Genomic DNA, 13,588 nt, shown 5'->3' on the forward strand with positions numbered 1-13,588 from the left:
CCCCTTCTTTTCAAGCCGCATATTTAGAATTTTGAGCCTTTTGTTTCTTTTTGTTCCATTTTTGGTTTTTGTGAAGCAAATGGTCATGTTTTTGGAGTTTGTGGTATATAAGGTTGGATATTGGTTCTATTTGTAAGCAAGCTTGTGTTTTATGTATATTTTGTGAATAATGGCAAATGTATGATAGAAAAAACCGTCCAAAGTTAAAAAAGACAAGTACATAATAAATGCAAAGTTGTAAAAGCCGTCCAAAGTTAAAAGAGGCGAGGATAATTGCTTTGAATATATGCATAAAAAGAAAAAAAAATAAAAAATGGGTGAAAATGAGAAAATTCAAAAATATTTTGATGTGATTCTTTTCCCCTTTTCAACCACTGAGGACAATGCTTCCTTTAAGATTGGGGGAGAAGCGTTAACGCTCTTTGTATATATGTTTGTGAGTATAACTTTGAATAAGCTTGGGGGTGCTAGTTTGTTTTTGTTTGGTGACTACTTGATTGTGATTCCAAGAAAGGGCCCGTTCTTTGCTTCACTATTAGGGATACCAACAAATTTTAAAATTTTAGCCTACCCTCAACCTTTTGTCTTTACGTTACAACCATGGGAAAGACTTTTCGACCTAGAGTTTGAGGCACATATCAAGGGAGGGCATTATGAGTTAAGTTCTAAGGAGAGGGGATGCAAAGTCAAGATGTCGAGAAACCTCAAATCTATTTGTTTTTTCGGTTCCTTCGAGGAACTATAGAGACGCTCACTAAAAGTAGATTTGAAGCTAATTGGGAGAATGTGCTAAAATGTTTTGAGATGAAAGTGAATTGCGTTTCTTTAGTTCTTCATGGTTAGCATATCCTATGTTTCAATCAACCTTAGATATCTTAGAACGTGCACTCCCTTACTTGTTTAAAAAGATTTGCATTCATTTATTCTTGTACATTTGGAAAAGTTCTTTCATGAACATTTGTTTGCTTTTCTTGTATATTGGTTTCTTTTTGTGCTTTGCCTTGTTTGTATTATTACGAGAGTTATAGGTTAATCTCTTAGGAAACCTTTACGAGAGCATCACTCGTCCTCTAGGGCGATCTAGGGGTTTAAATGGCTTGTCTTTAGTTGCTAAAATTGACCGTGAATCCTACAAAAGTGAATTAGTGTATATTCTTATCTCTTCTCTTCTTTTTTTTTTTTTTTTTTTTTTTTATGTTTGAATAAGCTCATCATTTGTCCCTTGGTTTTGTTTTGCTCAAGGACGAGCAAAAGGTAAGCTTGGGGGTATTTGATGGGTGTCATAAATGGCACCCATTTGATGAGCATTTAGGTTTTCTTCTTCTTCTTTTTATAGCTTTCATGCTTAATAAATGCCTAATTTTGTGCTTTTGCTATTCGTTTTACCTTTCCTCTCTTATTTTGTAGCTTTTATACATTTCGTTGGTTTTTCTACTCTTTTCTCCTTTATTTGCTCTATTTTCGTGGTTGTAGGTATTTTACGAGGTTTGGGTCTTGATACTGGTGAATTATTAAGGTGGGAGATGCTTTTGGAGCGAGCTCATGGCAATTGGAAAGCTCAAGATGCAAGGAAGTAGATTCTCTAAGTTTTAGCTCTTGCGCTTTCAAGCCGTGCTCTCATGAAGATGGGGTGTTGAACCCACAATCAAGTGCTTTTGGGACTGCCTCTCTTAGTGTTTATCATCATCATATTGCGCATTCAATCGAAGACCTTAGCGACCGCATGAAGCCGGGAGAAGATCGAAGAAACCCGGAAACGAGCGGGCGCGCAAAGCACGGGAGCGGGCGCGCCACCTGCCAGCGCGGGCGCGCCATATGCGTGGGCAGGTGCGCCTCCCCTGCTCGCGCGGCCGCGCCTCTCTGGGTACTTCCTTGCTCGTTTTTTTTTTCGCGCCTCCTATATATATCTATGTAACCCGATTTTTAGGGCAAGTGGGAGAGAAAGTTTCTTTTTAGATTTAGATCATATTCTTAGCTTGGTTGAGAGATTCTCTCTATAGTTTTAGTGTTAGTTTAGGAGTAGATTTTAGAGAGAGAAAGTGAGGAATTTCAATGGTGATTGAGAGATTGAAGACTCAATGGTGACAATTGTGTTGGAGATCTTCTCAATTATCAACGAGCATTTCTAAACTATATCTCATTTACTACTTTGTTTAATATTCATGTTTGTTTGATTTGATTTTGATTTGATTTTGTTGTTTGACGTTTGATTAGTTTAGTTGTTCTTCATATAATGTTGATTCTTGATTTCTTTAGTTGTTAGTTGATTAGATGATGATGTTAGAGTAGTTGTTTGCTAGGGATTGGGTGAAACTTGTATGATTGATTGATTGTGCTTAATTTGGGAATTGTGTTGATTAATTGTTGAGATTAAAGTGATTAATGGAATTTTTCATGTGTGTAATTCGATTAGGCCTTGAGAATTATGCTAGATTGAATTGTGAGTCTACATTAATACGGACCATTGATTTGTAGCTTACAATTGTCGATTGAGCTTGATTAGTGATGCTCCTAGTTAGAGTCTCTCGTAGTTGGCGCTAGTTTGACCTCTAGGAGATATCTTGATGACTCTTTTGATTGAGCTTGTCATTAATCTTCACAACCATTGACTTGCATGTATTTCTGAGTTGTTATAATTGTCATGATTACTTGTTGATCCCATTCCTTGTGCTTTATTTGTTTGGTTTCTTTGTTTGTTAGTTGTTAGTGTTCTCCTTTTATCTTTGTCTTTGACCTAGCTTAGGCGCATAATTGAGAGCTCTTGAACATTATCGTTCCTTTAGGTTCGACCCTTGACTTGCCTCTATACTAGTATATAGGTTTGTTAACTGTTTATAAATTTAGTTTGGTCGAGGGAGGATTAGTTTCAACGACCTAGTTCCGCCCCTTATCAGGCAGATGAGGTGGAGGACGAAGAGGAAAAAGAAGGGAAGAAGCCTGTTGATGATGCGTCCGCTCTTGCCTCGGAGGAGCCTACCAAAAGACGAGAACTTGGCTAAATAGAAAACAGGTCCTCCGCCGGTCGTCCCCTCATTCAAGCTCCCCAGGACTTAACTTTTTATTTTTTGAAAAATTTCAATGCTGCCCGTTTTAGCGGTTTATACAGATATTTCGCCGCCCTCTGAGCGCTTTTATTTTAATTAATGCCGCTTGTTAAGAGGTTTTCTATGCTTCTCTTATTTTTACTTGGCACAATTTTTGTGCTTTAATTATCTTTCGTACGAGTATACTTTCATGCTTGCAATTTTTATACTTTATTTGTTTTCGTATGAGCATTAGGTGTATGCCCATTTATTCTACGATCTCCTAGTCCAAATATAAAAATGGTTTGATCAACTTGATAGATTGATGCCTTAAAGGGTATGTATTTAACAAGTTAATCAAATCATATATCATAATTACCCTTGGACTAGGTGAGCGCTGAATCAATATCAAATATTTGGCCATTTTATTGGCTTTGTAGGGCCGTTTGTTGAAGCTATCGCTCAAACGTTCCTCGAAAAGATCAGGTAATATTTCAACCAGAAAATTTCTAAGTCTTGGCTGGGCTAAAGTGCCTTGGAATGCCCTTACTTTCTCTTGGGGCATAAAAAGGCCTTAGAGAAATTTTAGGCAACTTTTTTTGCCTTACCGTCTGTCTCATTTGAGGTCGGACGGAGCCTTTGTTGGGATGCCCCTACCTTGACTATTAGGCGACCACTTGGTTATACCCTTTGCGACCGACCTCTTATAAATTATTTTACTTAGTGTTTTTATTTGGCCTTTTAAGGCCGAGCTGCTATGTTGCAAGCAGCATCGACCCCTTTTCTATTCAGCATTTCTGCTAAATATGGAAAAATAGAGATAAGTTAACAATGCTCGACTTTTTCATTAATTTTGTCAAAATTATATTGTTGGGGCCATACGACTTTAATTACATAGCTCGGTCATCAAGACCTAGCTGTATATACAACTTTTTGGCTAAGTAAAAAAAACTTTAACCATAATATTTCTTCAAATTGTCCGTGTTTAAAGTTCAAGGAATTGGACGCCCGTCCAGGGCTTAAGACGATAAGTACCATCTCGGACTTCTTCTTTGGTATGGCCCTTCCCAGTTTGGGGTTAACTTCTCGTCTTCATTTGCTTGACCGACTGCTTCCATTTTCCTTAGGACCAAATCACCCATCTTTATTGGCCTCTTAAACATTGGGCGATTGTAAGCTCTCGTTATTCTGAATCGATAGATTTCATGTCTAAGTGCCGCGTTGCCCCTTGCCTCAGGAAGAAAATCCAAAGCAATTTTCATTGCCTCCCAATTGACATTCTCATCATACGACATTACTCGAAGTGTCGGCTCGTACATCTCAATTGGGAGCACAACTTCATCACCATAAACTAAGAAGAATGGGGTTTCACCAGTCGAACTCTTTGCTGTGGTACGTATGGACCACAACACGTTAACCAACCATCTGCCCAGAGGCCGCCTGCTTTTTCAAGCTTTCGGTTGATGCCGTTGGAAATCAGCTTGTTATAAGCCTCCACTTGACCGTTGGCTTGCGGACGGCCGACTGAGGCAAAAAAGTGAGTGATGCCCTGGTCACTCAACCATTCTTTGAGTTGGCGAGTTTCAAACTGAGGTCCGTTGTCAAAGACCATAGACTAAGGCACTCCATGACAAGTAATAACATTTTTCCAAATGAAGGCTGATACATCCATCCATTTGATACCTCGGATGGCCTCGACCTCTACCTACTTTGTAAAGTAGTTAACTGCTACAAGTACATACCGCCTTTGACCGAATGCAAGAGTATACAACCCTAAGATGTCCATGCCCCATTTTGCAAAAGGGAGGGGACTACTTATGGCCGATAAGCTGTTGGATGGCCGATGGATCAGGGTTGCAAACATCTGGCACTTGTCACATTTTTTCACCATTTTCATGGCGTCTGAATGCATGCTCGACCAGTAATACCCCAAGTGGGTAGCCTTTTCAGCTAAAGCACGCCCGCATATATGAGATCCAAAATTCCCTTGGTGGAGGTCGTCCAGCACATCATGCCCTCTTTCTAGAGTAATGCATTTCAAGTATGGTTTCACAAAAGCTTAGTTAAATAATTCCCCTCTCTTCATTTCGAACCAGGCCGCCCTCTTCTTCATCAGCCACCTTTCTTTTGGATCGTCCGGGAGTATCCCATCCCTTAAGTATGAGATAACCCCGTCAATCCATGAGGAGCTTCTATCTATGATTTGCACTGGCTCGGCATCAATACACCTTTTTTCCTTTACTTCCCAAAACATCGATTTAGGAGTATCACATGATGCCGAGGACGCTAATTTTGAGAGCGCGTTCGCTTGATGATTTTCTGAACGGGGACTTGTTGCAGGGTAAAATGTTCAAGGCCTTTGGCCTCTTCTTTGACCATCTGTAAATATTTCATCATGGCCGGCTCCTTGGCTTCATAGTCACCGTTCACTTAGTTGATTATCAGCTGAGAGTCCGAACTCACATCAACTTTGGTTGCCACGGCCGCCTTACACATTCTAAGTCCGGCCAGCAAGGCTTCATACTCAGCCTCATTATTGGAGGCTTGGAACTGAAATCTCATTGCATATTCAAACTTATCTCCCTCATGAGATTGACAAATAATCCCAGCGCCGCACCAGTCCACTGTTTACCATCCAAATATACTCTCCAAATTTTATCTCTAGCCAGCTGCAAGTCTGGCCAAGTCATCTCAGCTACAAAGTCAGCAAAGGCTTGCCCCTTGATTGCCCTTCTACGTTCGAACGTGATGTCAAAATCTCTCAGCTCTAAGACCCATTTCAGTATACGGCCAATGGCCTCTAGAGTTGTAAACGACTTCCTGAGTTGTTGGTCCGTAAAGAACACAATTGAGTGCGCCAGAAAGTACGACCGAAGCTTCTTCGACGCCATATACAATGCAAGGCCAAATTTTTTAATGGGGGGGGGTACCTAAGCTTGGCATTATGCAACACATGGATGATGAAATATACTGGAATTTGATGGTCGTCCCTTTCAGCAAGCAGGACGACACTTAAGGAATGTTCTGAAATAGCAAGGTACATGTAAAGTTTCTCATTCTTGAGTGGGCTCACGAGCCGAGGCAATGTATGTAGATGACTTTTTAGCTAGACAAAGAACTCCTCGGCCTCTTTTGTCCACTCAAACATAACTTTATTCTTAATCGTCTAAAAAAAGTATTGGCACTTATCCCCTGATCTTGACAAGAATCGGCCGAGTGCAGCTAAACAGCCGGTCAATCTTTGCACTTTGTTAATTGTTCTCGGCGAATTCATGTCCAAGACGGCTTGAATTTTCTAAGGGTTGGCCTCTATACCTTGCTGGTCAATTAAAAATCCAAGAACTCAACACCAAAGACACACTTCTTTGGATTTAACATCATCTTATGCCGCCTGAGTTCGACAAAGGTTTCTTGGAGATCCTTTAGATGATTGGCCGGCTCTTTTGACTTGAAAATCATGTCATCAATGTATGCCTCCATATTCCGGCCGATTTGATCTCAAAATACAGTGTTCACCAGTCTTTGAAATGTAGCAGGGGTGTTCTTTAAGCCGAATGACATAACTTTGTAACAGTATAGCCCCTGCTCGGTCACAAATGTCGTTTTCTCTTGATCTTCTTCCCATAGCGGGATGTGATGGAATCCGAAATATGCATCCATAAAACTCATGAGGGCATGTCTGGCCGTAGAGTTGAGCAGTCGGTCAATCTTAGGCAAAGGAAAACTATTCCTCGGACATGCCTTGTGGAGACCAGTGTAGTCCACGCACATCCTCCCTGTTCCATTCGGCTTTCTTATTAACACCACATTGGCCACCCAGTTGGGATAAAAGCATTGCCAAATGAAACCAGCGTCCAGCAGCTTTTCACCTCTGCTGCGGCCGCCTGATTCCTCTCTTCTCCGTGATTTTGCTTCTTTTGTCGGACGGGATTTACAAGTGGATTAACAGCAATCTTATGTACGACCAAGTCTGGGCTGATACCCGACATGTCACTCACGTCAAAAGAAAAAACATCCTTGAATTCTCTGAATAAACTGACTAAGTCTTCTCCAAGAAACCCCGCAACTATAGTATCGACCTTGACTATCCGTTCTGGTTGGTCATGGTCTAACACTACATCCTGGTGATCGCCGGCCGGCTGGGGTATCAGGTCTTAAGGCCGACCGACGGTCATCGGCAATAGCCTGCTTTTGCTTTTGGCCAACCTGGTATGTTTGGAGTGGGGTTCTTCCCCTTTTGACTCGGACGACTATTCTTGTTCACGAGTTGTTGGCTTCACAGCCAGCTGATTACATTCCTTCGCCATTTTCTGAGTTCCTTGAATCCAACCAATCTTTTCGTCCAATCGTTCAAACTTTAAGAACATCAGATGGGGAACGATCACAACCTTTGCAGCATTATAGGTGGGACGGCCGAGGATGACATTATATCAAGTCAATTCTTTCACCACTAGGAATTGGACAACCATGTCCCTTCCTTCCTCTTTCTATCCAAATTGGACGGGCAAGTCTATCTATCCGACTAGGTGAATGATGCTTCCCCCAAATCCTACCAAAGGGTGAGTGATGTCTTTAAGAGCGTCTTCTGGGAACTTCAAATTTTTCTGTGCGGCCAGGCTGATAATATCGGACGATCTGCCCGTATCTATTAGAATCTGGCTGACTTTCAGATTGGCTATCTTCATGATAAACACCACGGGGTCGTTATGCAAGACTTTGACCTCCCCTCGGTCAACCTCGCTGACCGTTACCTCTAGAAAGGGTTCAACTTTGACCCCCTTGGCCTGCATCACCTTGCCGAGCTTCCAAGCATCTTGATTGATTCCTTTCATGGTTGGGCCGCCTGCAACAAAGCCACCTGATATCACGGCGGCCATACCAGAATCTTTACTGTTACCATCATCTTTTTCGGTTTGATTTTGCTTTTTCTTCTCGGAGCTGTTGTTTGTTTGAGTATAAGTGAATTTCAAAACATATGAGTTCAGCATGCCCTTCTCGGCCAGCTTATCCAGTATTCGCTTCAGGTTAATGTTATCGTTCGTGTCATGTCCCATGTCCTTGTGGTAATGACAATATTTGTTCTTGTTACGGTAATGAGCCGAGCCTCTCATTGGCTGGGGCTTCTCGAACTCAAATTTGTCCTTAATCTCCATCAGGATTGAATAGCAGTCTTTGGTGAACTCATAGTGAGGCTCATACGCCTTAACCTTCTTTAATTTTGGCTGCTGATCATCTGCCACCCATACTTCTTTTCGTTTCTTTCCTTCCTTTTTCTTTCCAGCCGAGTCTTGCTGAGAAGATGGCTTCTTCTCAGCCCCCTTGGCCGGCTGCTCTGATTTGGTGAGAAAACAAATATCAGCTGCCTCTATATAGGCTCCGGCTTCCCGCAGAACGCCTGTGTATGTCCAAACCTTTTTTCTGACCAAGCCAAACTTAAAACCATTATGCCTTAATCCCTAGAGAAATTCTGAGTACGCCATTTCATCCGAAAGATTCTGAATCTGGGCTTTTTCTTGGTTGAACCTCTGGACGTACAAGGGCAACCCCTCATTCTTTCCTTGGACAATTGTGGCCAAGTTAAGGCTTGTCTTTCTTGGGGGAATATTTTATGAAAAGTTTCCAACGAACAACATACTTAGAGTAGTGAAGCAGATTACGCACGCGGTCGACAGGCTGTTGAACCAGTCTTGTGCCACACCCTTAAGGGTGTCCGGGAAGCACCTACACCAGGTGGAATCATCAACACTTTACAGGTACATCAAGTTTCTGTACGAGGTGACGTGCTCCTCTGGCTTGCCCGAACCATCATAGGCACCCACGAGTACGCTCTTCACCTTTGCAGGTTGGAGAGAAATAAGGATCTCCTAAGAGAACGGTGGTGACTTTTCTCCAAGATTAAGCAGGCGCATTTGCCAATTAATAGGCTCCAGCCGGTCCTCTCAAGTAAGGGGCCTGGTCGAACGGCTGGGCGAATTGTCCATAGTGCCCAAGGACATTAGGACTGTGCGGCAAAAATGCATTCAAAGTATGAGGAATTTGATACTAAACAGGCTGAATTAGTTGAATATGAACGAGAGTCAGAGTACGAGCAGTCTAACTTACGCTGGTCTTGGCCGTGCTGGTATGTTGGGAAAAAGAGTGGTTAGAGAATTCATCCATCATTGTGGGAGTGGAAGCTGTTTCGAGGTTTTTTGTACGTACCTGAATGGAGGGTGTGTACGTCCCTCGGGAGACAGATCCGCAATGCAACAAACGAATGGCCGGGTCACCTGCAAAAAACCGGACCCTAGGGGAGCCGGAGTTCCGCCTCCGACAATCATGTTAGTGATCAAAATAATGCATTTTTAGAGATAGAAAGTAGAGAGAAGGGAGAGTGATTGTGGGTGGCATTGCCCTTGGAGAGAGAATTGGATGCCTTGAATGATGTAAATGATCAGTATTTATACAGCCTTGGGACATGTTCCTTTTAGGTTATTTAACCTAAGTAGATTGGCTTCCCACTATTTTACGGTTTCTAGGGTTGTGGGCTTAGAGCCCATTTTTACCCCTTTTATCAATGAGTGACACGTGTCATGCTGTAATTGGCTCATTGAGCGCTGAGCTTGCGGACACGGGTCGCGGTGGAATTGGTCCACATTTAGAGGGTATTTTTACCTCGTACATTAGCCCCCCGGAAGGGGTAATTTCTCTTTCAAGAGGAATTGCTGCTTTCGAAATCAAAGCTTTGCCGCTTGCTCAAAAGCTCTTTGGTCGGCATATGTCTAGTTCAATAAAAGAGAGATTTGATTAACTTCGAAAATTTGATACCTTAAATGGTATGAGATTTTCTAAGTTAATCAATCATAATAATAATTGCCGCTTGTACTAGACAAATGACGGCTTTCATTTATTTTAGCCCCACTATGGTGGTCATATGACCTTTGGGTGACTTAGAATATTTTTGAGACATTTGATATCCCATAAGGCAGGAGGCAAATGGCCGCCTGGGGGCAGGAGGCAAATGGCCGCTTGGGGGCAGGAGGCAAATGGCCGCCTGACACGACAGGGGGAAAATGACCACCTAACATTTCACATGGCAGGAGGAAAATGGCCGCCTGATAGGACATGAGGCAAATAGCCACCTGGGGGAAGGAGGCAAATGGTCGCTTGACATGATAGGAGGCAAATGGCCACCTGACATTTCATAGGGCATGAGGCAAATGGCCGCCTGAGAGGACAAGAGACAAATGACTGCCTGGAGGCAGGAGGCAAATAGCCGCCTGACAGGACAGAAGGCAAATGGCCGCCTGACAGGACATGAGGCAAATGATCGCCTGGAGGCAGGAGGCAAATGGCAGCCTGACAAGACAAGAGGCAAATAGCCGCCTAGGGGCAGGAGGCAAATGGCCGCCTAATATGACAGGAGGCAAATAGCCGCTTGGGGTAGGAGGCAAATAGCTGCCTGATAGGACAGAAGGCAAATGGCCGCCTGATACTACAGGAGGCAAATATCCACCTGGGGCAAGAGGCAAATGGGCGCCTGAGAGGACAAGAGATAAATGACCGCCTAGAGGCAGGAGGCTAATGGCCGCCCAATAGGACAGGAGGCAAATAGTCGCCTAAGAGGATAGGAGGCAAATGGTCGCATGGAGGCACGAGGCAAATAGCCGCCTTGGGGAAGGAGGCAAATGGTCGCCTAATTAGACAGGAGGTAAATAGCCGCATGAGAGGATACGAGGCAAATGGCCGCCTAGGGTGTTTGTAATCCAATTATACTTTCAATGTCCGTTTACCCCATTAGAAGAACCTATATAATTTCGGAGGGTAATCTAGGTTAGAACTTTGGCCGGTCACCGGATGATGTCTTTTAGACATTTGGTTCTCATAGACTTAGTCGTTATTCTTTAGATTACCCAGATCAAGCGGCTATGATTTGACCGATTTGGTCGTTCAATCTTTGCCGCTTGCATCCGTTTGTAGAGAAAACGATAGAATGCCCTCTGCGACGATAACACCCGGAGGGGCGCCGCCGGACGCCTTACTCATGTTAGAGCAGACGAATTTATAAAATATATTACCATCCGGCCATTGACCTTATGTATTTTTAAGACGGTTGTATAGATAGTAAGTTTTTAACTTACTTTGTTATCTGGACATTGGCCTCATGTCACTTGGACATTAGTTTAGCTACTAAGTTTTTAACATCCGGCCATTGGCATCATGTCACTTGGACGTTAGTTTATTAGCTACTAAGTTTTTAACTTAGTTTATTCAGTTAATGAATCAATAATAATAATAATAATAATAATAATAATAATAATAATAATAATAATAATAATAATAAATTATTATATTTTTATAGAATCGTGATTATCAATCACAATATGCTTATACCAAGTTATTAGAATGGTACCTTTCAATGGAGGATTTTCATCAATATGTTGGACGGCTTGGACGACTTTGAGGTGTCAAACAACTGAGCTTGAGAAATGAGTTTCATCACTGATTACACATACGACTCTTTATGCCGTATGTATATTGCCGTCTAGCTTAATTCATGAGAATGAGCTCTTCAATGGTGGTAGATGACCATGAGATAGCATTACAATGCCAATGATTATAGGCTTAAGCCCACACACATTCGGCTCTTGGATATAGGCACCGCCTAGCCCCTGCCTACGCGAGGGAGTTTTCATTAGACGGTCTCTCTCTCTTGAAGCAGCTTTGGTTCAAGCTTTAATGGTGGACGGCTATGGATGCCAAGTAGCTCCCACTCTTTAACTTTCAAATCGGCTTACCAAGACATATTTACTCGGCATTTCATTATTTGCTTTTTAACCGGTGTTTTTGCTGACCAATTATGTTGCATTGATGATAGACGGCATAACAACATTATTGCCGCCTATCCTTATTGCCACTTATCTTCAACCATCATGGATGAACTTGGCAATTTATAGCCAGTTGAATGATAGAGTCAAGCTTATGCTAGAGAGTGAGCTTTTGAATCATTGGGTGTCACTCGACACTCAATCCCCCCCATTTGTTGCCTTCAAATTGCCGTTGTTTGGCAATGGTCAAGGAGCCTGACATTTCATGCCGTTTGAGTGATTGTATACCGAATAACCGAGCTTAAGAAATGAATTTGCCTTCAAAAACCCCAAAACAGAAGCCGTGTCCGACTGAGCAGCCCGCTCCCGTCGCTTGTGCCGAATGTTATCCCTGGCATCCTTCCAGCCTTGAGACGGCTCAGGATCCTCCCTTTGATGATGTCTGTCTGCCCCCAGCTGAATGGGTTCTCTCAGGGAGCCTTGATAGATTCCTTCCAGCCTTGAGACAGCCGGCGAAAGGGAGTGTTCCCAGCATCTTCAGCGTTAGTTGCCTTACTCTGATTTCTTCTCTGAGAGCCGTCCTCCACCCTTCTAGACGGCTGTCTGGAGGTGGACGACCTCTTTTCCTCTAACTCCTTTCAAAGCTTACTCAGAGAAACTTTTAGAGAAGCAGTAGTAACTGGTAGATCCTCGGCCTCATGAAATGTGGCGATCAGAGGATCATTAGAATTGATTGTTGTGGTTATATCTTCTATATGGACGTCCTAACCAGGGCTAGAGCCAGCATTAGGTGACTGACCATCTATTGCCATTTCGGACGAGTATCCCCACAGACGGCGCCAAATGTCTCGGGGATTTTTTAAATTCCTTCGGGACACTGGTCACGTACTGCTGGCAACGAGACTTAACACCTGCAAATTAAAACAACGAATATTCCGTAACCGGAATATTTGTCTCCGAAGGTTAAGTTAGTAGCCAGAAACGGAAGAGCTAGAGAGAGAAAGTAGAGAGAAGATAGAGCTGTTTTTATGCTCTATTAAATGTTATGTCATAAATCCACCCCTCCTATCATAAATGGTTGGGGTATTTATAGGGGTGGGAGTTTGTGCCCCTCTAGTGTTTAGTACCCTAAATTTCTGTGTCCTGATTGGCTGCGGAATCTGATACTAACACATGTCAAATGGAGGCGCCGTTTTGCGACAATCACCATATGGAAACAAAAGAGGATACTACAATGGATCATAACATCCATAATAATGATATATTCGATGAATGTTATTAGATCTATCCGACATAGAGATGTATGGATCTTCTGAGTTGCAAGAAGCTATACTATCAGTCCATATAGCAGCCACTTCATCACTTGTTGGTGCATTGAACACGCGCTGATCCAAAGTATGTTGATTAATAACTATTTGAGGATCCTCAGTTATACTGATCTCTTTTAAGGACTGAAAAGACCGAGCATATGGATTGTCTTTGGTAACTCGCATTAGAATTTCAATAATATCATCCCTAATTTTGGAAAACACTTAATTCTATTTGCAGCCTCACCTGGCCATCAAAGAATTGTAGCTGTAAATAATTAAGCCCTTCCTCTTTTAGTAAGAGATCAGGTAGAAAATGGTATATTTGAAAATGCATCTTGAATACATAAATTCCTTTTTTGATTTTAGCATCATGCTCGCCTCTGAATGAGCTTAAAGTAAATAAGTTATTATACAGTAAAGCGTATTGCCTAAAATGCACTACATCTTC

Source organism: Chenopodium album, chromosome 8 (assembly GCF_948465745.1).
Source record: "Chenopodium album chromosome 8, dcCheAlbu1.1, whole genome shotgun sequence".
Lineage (NCBI taxonomy): Eukaryota > Viridiplantae > Streptophyta > Magnoliopsida > Caryophyllales > Amaranthaceae > Chenopodium > Chenopodium album.